Consider the following 12,182-nt stretch of genomic DNA (forward strand, 5'->3'; position numbering starts at 1 on the left):
GTGCATATTGTGCTCCCTAGCCCTATTTCTTATAGCTTATAGATAAGACTCATGTGTGGTACAGTATCGAAAGCTTTGGCAAAGTCTAAAAAGATTACATCCACCTACTTACCCTGATCAAGGTTCGCACTTACTGTTTCATAAAAGCCAAGTAAGTTGGTTTGACATGATCTGTCCTTCACAAATCCATGTTGGTTCCTTTTAATGACCTTATTTGCTTCAAGGAACTTTTGAATACTGTCCCTTAGAATACCTTCCAATACTTTCCCCACTATAGATGTAAGACTAACTGGTCTATAATTACCTGGTTCAGCTCTGCTCCCCTTTTTGAATATCGGCACTACCTCCGCTATATGCCAGTCTTTGGGAACCATACCCGATTTAATCGAATCAATGAAGATCAAAAATAGAGGTCTTGCTAGTTCAGTGTGCAGCTCTATAAGAACTCTCAGGTGAATTCCATCTGGACCAGGTGACTTATTAATCTTTAACTTTTTTAATCGGTCACAGACTAACTCCTCACATAAATAAGCATTTAGCAGTGGGACATTATCTTTATTGAGATTTTGTGTTAGACACAGCATTTGGTCCTCTCTGATAAATACAGTTGAAAAAAACTTGTTTAGTTTGTTTGCTACGTCATTATCATTTTTGATTAAGACTCCCCTCTTGTCTGTTGATTTTCTCTATAAACCTGTGTGACCAGTCCCAAGCCTGTGTATGCTGTACTACAGTGTCTGATGCAAAACATGTCAGAAAAGATATCAGGGAATGGGCAACCAGTTAGGACGGCACCCCGTAGCCTGTGACCCCGTCTGTTACCCCTCCACAAGGAAACACCGCTGGAGATACCAGGGTCATTTGTATTTGTTATGAATGTGGAGAGCCAGGTCATATAAGATGGGATTGTCCCAGAAAAACAGAGCCTAAGGAGTGTGGGGTTGCCAATGTGAGCACTATGTACCCCGCTTTTTGCACGATGTTACCCCTGGATTCTAGATCCCCATTAATGTGGGAAACTGTGTTGCTAAATGGCCGATAACTCCCAGCTATTATAGACTCAGGGAGTGAGCTGTCTCTGATATCAGAGGCTGTCCTGCCCAGCCAGTGGAAAAAGTGCCAGGGTTAGTTGAAGTGCTCTCTGTACATGGGTCCACAGAAAACTTCTCCCGGGTGCGAGTGAGCCTTACCATTAAGGGGTATACTTATGAGGTGGTTGCCACAGTTGGTCCTAAGCTCCCCTATCCTCTCATATTGGGACGCAGTTTCCGAGGATTTGGAGAGCTCTTAAAGGAACCACAGAGACAAAGCAACTGTAAAGTCTCCAAGGCCCTACCTCAGAAAAAAATGAGAAGAATAGAACAACACGGCCAGACCACTTTGGAGAGAGAACCTCTACATATCTTTCCGGGTCACCTGGACCTTTGAATGTTCCATTGGTGGATACGTGGTCGGTGGAACAACAGAAAGAAGCTGTTGAGCAACGACCATATCGCATTCCATATTCACGGCGTCAAGCTGCCAGGCAAAAAATGAAGGAAAGTCTGGTCCGTGTACTCGTTGCTAGACCACTTGGATGTTGCAGTGTCCCTTTGAGGGATACATTGTCCATGAGGTAGCAGACAAAAGTACAACCTGGCGTCCGCAAAAAACTACCATTTGTTCCTTTGCCAGAACACACCACATTCGGCAAGAAGGAGGAAGATACACCTGGGAAGATGGTCAGGAAGCATCAGTCTGGTACCCGAACCAGAGATAAGGACATCTTTCCCAGCACTTTTAAGAAGGCTGAATGGTGTCGGCCAACACATAAGATGTGCGCTTCCCCTAGCATGGAAAAGTGAAAGGAGGGGATATGTGGTGAGAGGGCTTGTGTCTCACCACAATTGCTCACATTCTGGTGGGATCAGCTCCCTCCAAGGGAGATGAAAACAGAATTTTAATACCTACCGGTAAATCCTTTTCTTCTAGTCCGTAAAGGATGCTGGGGTCCACTTCAATACCATGGGGAATAGACGGTTCCGCAGGAGCCATGGGCACCTTAAGAGGGCTCCTCCCTCTATGCCCCTCCTCCAGACCTCAGTATAGGAATTGTGCCCAGGGAGATGGACATTTCGAGAAAAGGATTTTACTTTTAAGTTAATGGTGAGATTCATACCAGCTCACACTTCAACCATGCCGCACAACATGGAATTCAACAAAACACATGCCAACGGCATGAACATTACAGCAAACGTGCTGAAAACATTTTCAACAAATTAACAACTGCAGGTAAAGTACGCACTGGGCTCGTGCCCAGCATCCTCTATGGACTAGGAGAAAAGGATTTACCGGTAGGTATTAAAATCCTAAAACTGTCAAGATTTCTAAGTGTCCTCTTTCCTGCGCTCCCCTTAATTTAAGAAAAACAAATGGAGAAGATAGATCTCTACTTATCTTAAATCAGATGTTTCTCTCTCAGTTATACACCTTCTTCATACCCCCTTGTACTGTCAAACGGGGTGTATGTTTATTCAGAGGTAGTACATGCAAAAGAGAGGTCAGAAGAAACACTCTAGTGTATTAACTTTTTAACGGTTAAACAACAATCACTTGCCAAAAATATGAATTTTAGTGACAAGAAGTGTTTATAATAAAAGATGTCTGTTTAATAGTCCAAAAAATAATCAAATGGTAAAATCCAAGTATAAAATCTTCATCACATGGAACAAGGTTTTCATATCCAAACAATATATGAGGGTGGCTTCTTACCAGATTTGGGATTTCATAAGTGCACCAAATTTGTAGCTGTGTTGATGTTTCCAACGTCCCCGGGAACGGTCAGCTCCAAGCAATGGGCACCTCGTCCTCTCCTCGTCCAGGTGATCAGCCACCGAAATGTCACAAATCAGCCAACGCGTTTCGATCCGTGGATCTTTTTCAAGGCATGTCCATCTGGCTCCTCTTCCCAGCTATTTATACCCTTATAGATTGATACTCCCAAATACTGGGAGGAGCCACTCCCATTTACAATTCAATGTATACTTACACATAATATGGTCATCCTATTGTCTAATCTAACATAGACACTCTACTCTAGATTGTATAGTGTGCCCAATCCAACAAAAACCGCTATTTAAAATGCATTTTCCTGTTAGAAAAACATAAAAATAAAAAATTCTGCGACCGGAAGTGCTGTGTGCACCCCTGTTCTTTTCCGTATTTCCTCTAAGGTACGGAAAAGAACAGGGGTGCACACAGCATGTGTATGTATACATTGAATTGTAAATGGGAGTGGCTCCTCCCAGTATTTGGGAGTATCAATCTATAAGGGTATAAATAGCTGGGAAGAGGAGCCAGATGGACATGCCTTTCGGTGGCTGATCACCTGGACGAGGAGAGGACGAGGTGCCCATTGCTTGGAGCTGACCGTTCCCGGGGACGTTGGAAACATCAACACAGCTACAAATTTGGTGCACTTATGAAATCCCAAATCTGGTAGGAAGCCACCCTCATATATTGTTTGGATATGAAAACCTTGTTCCATGTGATGAAGATTTTATACTTGGATTTTACCATTTGATTATTTTTTGGACTATTAAACAGACATCTTTTATTATAAACACTTCTTGTCACTAAACTTCATATTTTTGGCAAGTGATTGTTGTTTAACCGTTAAAAAGTTAATACACTAGAGTGTTTCTTCTGACCTCTCTTTTGCATGTACTACCTCTGAATAAACATACACCCCGTTTGACAGTACAAGGGGGTATGAAGAAGGTGTATAACTGAGAGAGAAACATCTGATTTAAGATAAGTAGAGATCTATCTTCTCCGTTTGTTTTTCTTAAATTAAGGGGAGCGCAGGAAAGAGGACACTTAGAAATCTTGACAGTTTTAGGTATTCTTTCTGGGGATGAGGGTAACATCCCACCTCTGAGTGTCCACTGACCTGCAGCTTGGTAGCGCAATTTCTTTTTAGTGTAAATTTTGTGTATTTTTAGGTATTAAAATCCTGTTTTCTCATATGTCCTAGAGGATGCTGGGGTCCACTTCAGTACCATGGGGTTATACCAAAGCTCCAGTACGGGCGGGAGAGTGCGGATATCCCTGCAGCACCGATTGACCAAACTTTAGGTCCTCATCGGCCAAGGTGTCAAATTGTAAAACTTAGCAAACGTGTTTGTCCCTGACCAAGTAGTTGCTCGGCAAAGTTGTAATGCCGAGACCCCCCAGGCAGCCGTCTAGGATGAGCCCACCTTCCTAGTGGAATGGTCAATCACCGAATCCAGTATCGGCAATCCTGCCGTGGAATGAGCGTGCTGAATCGTACCTCTGATCCAGCGTGCAACAGTCTGCTTAGAAGCAGGACACCAATCTTGTTGGGAGCATACAGGACAAACAGAGCTTTTGTTTTCCGTATCTGAGCTGTTGTTGCGACATAAATTCTCAAAGCCCTGACCACATCCAGAGACTTTGATGCAGCGAAGGTGTTAGTAGCCACTGACACCACAATAGGTTGGTTTATATGGAAAGAAGAAACCACCTTTGGAAGAAATTGCTGATGCGTTATTAACGCCGCCCTATCTTCATGGAAAATCAAGTAAGGGCTCTTGTGAGACAAGGCCCCTAACTCAGACACCCTCCTTGCGGATGCCAAGGCCAACAGAATGACCACTTTCCAAGTGAGAAACTTCAACTCTATCTCCTGGAGAGGTTCAAACCAATCCGACTGAAGGAACTGCAACACCACATTAAGATCCCATGGTGCCACAGGAGGCACAAATGGAGGTTGGATGTGCAGAACCCCTTTCACGAATGTCTGAACTTCTGGAAGGGAGGCCAATTGTTTCTGAAAGAAAACGGACAAGGCTGAAATCTGGACCTTGATCGAACCCAATCGTAGGCCCGCATCCACACCCGCCTGGAGAAAATGGAGAAAACGTCCTAACTGAAACTCTTCCGTTGGAGCCTTCTTGGTTTAACACCAAGACACATATTTTCTCCAAATACGGTGGTAATGTCTAGACGTTACTCCTTTCCTGGCCTGAATAAGAGTGGGAATGACTTCTTTGGGAATACCCTTCCGGGCTAGGATCCGGCGCTCAACAGCCATGCCGTCAAACATAGCCGCGATAAGTCTTGATACACTCAAGGCCCCTGCTGCAGCAGGTCCTCGCGAAGAGGAAGAGGCCGAGGATCTTCTATGAGCAACTCCTGAAGATCTGGATACCAAGCCCTCCTTGGCCAGTCTGGGACAATGAGGATCGCTCGAATCCCTGTTCTTCTTATGATCCTGAGAACTTTCGGTATGAGTGGAAGTGGAGGGAAGACATATACCGACCGAAACACCCACTGGGTCACTAGTGCATCCACTGCTATTGCTTGAGGGTCTCTCGACCTGGAACAATATCTCTGAAGCTTCTTGTTGAGACGAGATGCCATCATGTCTACTTGAGGAACCCCCCAAAGACTTGTCACCTCTGCGAAGACTTCTTGGTGGAGGCCCCACTCTCCTGGATGGAGATCGTGTCTGCTGAGGAAGTCTGCTTCCCAGTTGTCCACTCCCGGAATGAAAATTGCCAACAGAGCTATTGCACGTCTTTCTGCCCAGAGGAGAATCTTTGTCACCTCTGCCATTGCCGCTCTGCTTTACATTCCACCCTGACGGTTTATGTACGCGACTGCTGTTACATTGTCCGACTGGATCTGTACGGGTTGATCTTGAAGAAGATGCCCCACTTGTAGAAGGCCATTGTAAATGGCTCTCAACTCCAGAACGTTTATGTGAAGACAAGTTTCTTGACTGGACCACCTTCCTTGGAAGCTTTCCCCCTGTGTGACTGCTCCCCAGCCTCGGAGACTTGCATCTGTGGTTACTAGGACCCAGTCCTGAATTCCGAACCTGCGTCCCTCTAGTAGGTGAGAACTGTGTAGCCACCACAGGAGCAAAATTCTGGCTTAGGATGACAGGATTATCCTCTGATGCATGTGTAGATGGGATCCGTACCACTTGTCCAACAGGTCCCACTGGAATACTCTGGCATGGAATCGGCCAAACTGTATGGCCTTGTAGGCCGCTACCATCTTTCCCAATAACCGAATGCATTGATGAATCGACACACTTGTTAGTTTCAGAATTTGTTTGACCATTCTCTGGATTTCCAGAGCCTTTTCTACTGGAAGAAATACCCTCTGCACCTCTGTGTCCAGAATCATCCCCAGAAAGGACAATCTTGTCGTCGGTTCAAACTGCGACTTTGGAAAATTTATGATCCAACCGTGTTGTTGAAGTATTGTCAAGGAGAGTGCAATGTTCTGCACCAACCTTTCTCTGGACCTCGCTTTTATCAGGAGATCGTCCAGGTAAGGAATTATATTGACTCCTTGCTGTCGAAGGAGGACCATCATTTCTGCCATCACCTTGGTGAACACCCTCGGTGCCGTGAAGAATCCGAACGGCAACAACTGAAATTGGTAATCACAATTCTGTATTGCGAATCTCAGATAAGCTTGATGTGGAGGATAAATGGGAACATGTAAGTAGGCATCTTTTATGTCCACTGACACTATGAAGTCCCCCTCCTCTAGACTGGAAATCACTGCCCTCAGAGATTCCAACTTGAACCTTTGCAGGTAGAGATTCAGAGTTTTCAGGTTTAGAATCGGTCTGACCGAGCCGCCCGGCTTCGGAACTACGAATAGGCTTGAATAAAACCCTTCTCCTTGTTGTAACAAGGGAACCAGGACAATGACTTGATCCTGACACAATTTTTGTATTGGTGCTGCCACCACTTCCCTGTCTGGGATAGAAGCTGGTAAGGTCGATTTGAAAAATCGGCATGGGGGAATGTCTTGAAACTCCAGTTTGTACCCGTGGGACACTATTTGTACAACCCACGGGTCCAGGCCATATTGAACCCAGAACTGACTGAAGAGTTTCAGACATGCCCCCACCTGAGCGGACTCCTGCAAGGGAGCCCCAGCGTCATGCTGAAGATTTGGCAGAAGCAGAGGTTGATTTCTGCTCCTCTGATCCTGGAGACACTGTGGACTTTTTTCCTTTTCCCCTTCCTTTACCCGCAAATAAAGGGGAACCTTTACCCTTTTTGTATTTATTGGGCTGAAAGGACTGCATCTGAGTGATGTGTCTTTTTCGCCAGCGCAGGAGCATTAGGCAAAAATGTCGACTTACCGGCGGTAGCCGCAGAATCTAAAGCATCCAGCCCATCTCCAAACAAGGCCTCACCTTTATACGGGAGAGCCTCCATATTCCTTTTGGAATCTGCGTCAGCATTCCATTGGCAAATCCACAACGCCCTCCGTGCTGAGATTGCCATGGTAGCGGCTCTTGATCCCAAGAGACCAATATCTTTCAGGACTTCTAGCATGTACGCAGCAGCGTCTTTGATATGACCTAACGTTAGGAGTATCTCGTCTCTATCTATTGTGTCAATGTCTGATGACAAGTTTTCTGACCACCTTTCAATAGCACTACTCACCCATGCACAGGCAATGGTAGGCCTGAGTAGTGTCCCATTGGCCACATAAATAGATTTCAACGTATTCTCTAACTTGCAGTCAGCCGGCTCCTTAAGTGAAACCATGCCAGGCGCAGGGAGAATCACCTTTTTTGTTAACCGCGACAGGGCACTGTCTAAAACAGGGGGTGACTCCCACCTTTTCCTGTCTTCTGCAGGGAAAGGGTAAGCTACCTGAATTCTTTTGGGAACCTGAAATTTCTTTTCAGGATTGGTCCATACTCTCTCAAAGAGACTGTTCATCTCATGAGAAGGAGGAAAAGTTACATTAATTTTCTTTCCTTTACAAAAGTAAGCCTTCTCTTGTGGTAAAGGAGGGGCCTCCGTAACTTGTAACACCTCCTTTATAGCAACAATCATGTATTGAATGTTTTTGCTAATTTTGGATCTATTCCCCTGGAATCACTAGTGTCGACACTGGAATCAGAGTCCGTGTCGGTATCAGTTTGTACTATTTGTGCAAATGATCTTTTTTATGTGACCCAGAGGGTTCCCCTGTGGATGAAAAGGCAGAACTATTAAAAATCACATCTTCGACAGATTTTTTCCAGTTTTCTGCATGAGACTCAGACTTATAAAATCTCTTACTGATATGATTCACACTATCACGTAATTCTTTCACCCATTCAGGCTCTTGGTGTGACGGCAGCACCACCACATTACAACCCTGTGTCCCTAAAATGGCTCCCTCAGGGGAAGAGCTCCCTACCTCAGACATGCAACACAAGTGCACAATCATACCACAGACACTCCGGGGCTTATAGGGGACAGATCCACAGAAAAATCTGTCAGAGGGACACAGAAAGGAATTGCCAGTCCACAACTCAGCGACTAAAGAAAAAATCCCTGTGTTGTGTACTTTGTACACAGAGACTTTCCGCGCTATATATATTGGCAATAATAGGTTATAGGCCCTCATTCCGAGTTGTTCGCTCGTTATTTTTCTTCGCATCGGTGCGATTAGTCGCAAACTGCGCATGCGCAATGTTCGCAGTGCGCCTTCGCCAAGTAAATTTGCTAAAAAGTTTGGTATTTTACTCACGGCTTTACAAAGAAATGTCTTTGTTCTGGTGATTGACAGGAAGTGGGTGTTTCTGGACGGAAACTGGCCGTTTTATGGGTGTGTGCGAAAAAACGCAGCCATTTCTGGGAAAAACGCGGGAGTGTCTGGAGAAACGGGGTAGTGTCTGGGTGAACGCTGGGTGTGTTTGTGACGTCAAACCAGGAACGAAACTGACAGTTCAGTGGATCGCAGTGGAGGAGTAAGTCTCGAGCTACTCAGAAACTGCAAAGAAATTTCTATTCGCAATTCTGCTAATCTTGTGTTCGCAATTCTGCTATGCTAGGATTCACTCCCAGTAGGCGGCGGCCTAGCGTGTGCAATGCTGCTAAAAGCAGCTAACGAGCGAACAACTCGGAATGAGGGCCATAGTACCACAATATACACATTCTCCCCCCTTTTTTCCCCTGATACTTGAGTCAGAAGTGGAGAGGAGGATCAGCGTTTCTTCCCCTGCTGTCTGCTGGAATAAAATGACGCTGAGCAGTGTGCTGGCTGCCTGAGGAAGAAGCCCCGCCCCCTGCAATAGCGCGTTTTTTTCCAGCTATTGAAATTAGATATTTATACTGGCGGGGGTGTAGGACTGTGCCACAGCATCATATGCCACCTTTTGCCAGTGAGAGTAGGTTTCATGCTGCCCAGGGCGCCCCCCGCGCCCTGCTGTGCACTGTGTTATGGAGAGCATGTTCACGCTGCGTTACCGCTCACTGCACGGTACCTTAAGCCGTCACGATGACCGGAGATCCCTCTCTGAAGACCCTCGGTAATACTACTCACCAGTCTTCTGACTTCTGGCTCTGTTAGGGGGGTGATGGCATGCTGTGGGAGTGAGCGCCTAGCCGCAGCTAGTGTTCAGTACCCTTCAGGAGCTAATGGTGTTCTGTCAGCAGAAGTAGAGCCATGAAACTCTTTAGAAAGTTGGTTCCTACTTATTCCCCCTAAGTCCCACGAAGCAGAGAGACTTTTGCCAGCAGTCTCCCTGAAAATAAAAAACCTAACATAAAGTCTTTTAGTGAAACTCAGTAGCGCTCCACTAGATTGCGACCAGTCTGCCTGGGCACATTTTCTAAACTGAGGTCTGGAGGAGGGGCATAGAGGGAGGAGCCAGTTCACACTCTGAAAAAGTCTTAAAGTGCCCATGGCTCCTGCGGAATCGTCTATACACCATGGTACTGAAGTTGACGCCAGCATCCTCTAGGACGTATGAGAAAACAAGTCCTGCACTGCTGCAGCTGGAGAAACAGATGTCCGAGTTCTCCATGCTGGTGCCTGTTAGAGGCCAGTGAGCAGGGCTGAGTTTATAGCACCAGGGACTGTGGACATTGGCTGTGCCAGGAGAGCATGGCATGTGTAGCTGTAAGACACTGCAGAAGAATGACTTTGGAGCACAGGAAGTTTGTATGATTATTTTCTCTATGTACCTGTGTGACCAGGCCCAAGCCTGTGTATGCTGTACTACAGTGTCTGATGCCAGTAAAGACACTGCGGTTGTAACCGGAAAACCTGCCTGCGAGTCCTTAACTGTATATATATATATATATATATATATATACACAGATGAAAGAAAACGGCGGCACTCCAGGACTTTAAATAATCAAATTTCGTGTATTTGCAGCATCAAAAGATACAGCTCAAACCGACGTTTCGGGGCACGTAGCCCCTTTTTCAAGGTGCCCCGAGACGTCGGTTTGAGCTATATATTTTGATGCTGCAAATACACGAAATTTGATTGTTTAAAGTCCTGGAGTGCCGCCGTTTTCTTTCATCGTTATACATATCGTCTCCACTGAAGGCACCTGGGCCGTTTACACTCTCAGATAGAGTGCCGGACTACACACTGCTCTATATATATACCGTATATACTCGAGTATAAGCCGACTTTTTCAGCACTTTTTTTTGTGCTGAAAAAGCCACCTCGGCTTATACTCGAGTCAGTGGCAGTGCAGTGTGACAGGCAGAGCAGTGTGAAGGAGGGACACGGAGCGCACAGCGCGCGCCTCTCCTGTGTCCCTCCTGCATCTCCGGCGGCAGCGGCGGGTCTATTAAAGGAAGTACCCGTTCGTGACCTCTGTTCACGAACCGGCACTTCCTTTAATAGACCCGCCACGGCCGCCGGAGATGCAGGAGGGACACAGGAGAGGCGCGCGCTGTGCGCTCCGTGTCCCTCCTTCAGAAGACAGCGCGGGATCGATGGAGGGGTAAGTAACAGGCACTGGGGGAGGGGGCATATGTGGCAGCATGAGAGGCATATCTGGCAGCATAAGGGGCATATCTGGCAGCATGAGGGCATATCTGGCACTGTGGGGCATATCTGGCAGCATGAGGGGCATATCTGGCAGCATGAGGGCATATCTGGCACTGTGGGGCATATGTGGCAGCATGAGGGGCATATCTGGCAGCACGAGGGCATATCTGGCAGCATGAGGGCATATATGGCACATCTGGCACTGTGGGGCATATGTGGCAGCATGAGGGGCATATCTGGCAGCATGAGGGCATATCTGGCAGCATGAGGGCATATCTGGCACATCTGGCACTGTGATGCATATTTGGCAGCATGAGGGCATATCTGGCACATCAGGCACTGTGGGGCATATCTGGCAGTATGAGGGCATATCTGGCACTGTGGGGGCATATCTGGCAGTATGAGGGCATATCTGGCACTGAGGGCTGTGTACGGCTAGAGCTGCATTTCCCACCCTAGGCTTATACTCGAGTCAATAAGTTTTCCCAGGTTTTGTGGTAGAATTAGGTGCCTCGGCTTATATTCGGGTCGACTTATACTCGAGTATATACGGTATATATATATATATATATATATATATATATATTAGTGATGTGCACCGGACATTTTTCGGGTTTTGTGTTTTGGTTTTGGATTCGGTTCCGCGGCCGTGTTTTGGATTCGGACGTGTTTTGGCAAAACCTCACCGAAATTTTTTTGTCGTCTTCGGGTGTGTTTTGGATACGGGTGTTTTTTACAAAAAACCCTAAAAAACAGCTTAAATCATAGAATTTGGGGGTCATTTTGATCCCATAGTTTTATTAACCTCAATAACCATAATTTCCACTCATTTCCAGTCTATTCTGAACACCTCACAATATTATTTTTAGTCCTAAAATTTGCACCGAGGTCGCTGGATGGCTAAGCTAAGCGACACAAGTGGCCGACACAAACACCTGGCCCATCTAGGAGTGGCACTGCATTGTCAGGCAGGATGGCACTTCAAAAAAATAGTCCCCAAACAGCACATGATGCAAAGAAAAAAAGAGGCGCACCAAGGTCGCTGTGTGACTAAGCTAAGCGACACAAGTGGCCGACACAAACACCTGGCCCATCTAGGAGTGGCACTGCATTGTCAGGCAGGATGGCACTTCAAAAAAATAGTCCCCAAACAGCACATGATGCAAAGAAAAAAAGAGGCGCACCAAGGTCGCTGTGTGACTAAGCTAAGCGACACAAGTGGCCGACACAAACACCTGGCCCATCTAGGAGTGGCACTGCAGTGTCAGGCAGGATGGCACTTCAAAAATATAGTCCCGAAACAGCACATGATGCAAAGAAAAAAAGAGGCGCACCGAGGTCGCTGTGTGACTAAGCT

Source organism: Pseudophryne corroboree, chromosome 5 (genome assembly GCF_028390025.1).
Source record: "Pseudophryne corroboree isolate aPseCor3 chromosome 5, aPseCor3.hap2, whole genome shotgun sequence".
NCBI classification, from domain to species: domain Eukaryota; kingdom Metazoa; phylum Chordata; class Amphibia; order Anura; family Myobatrachidae; genus Pseudophryne; species Pseudophryne corroboree.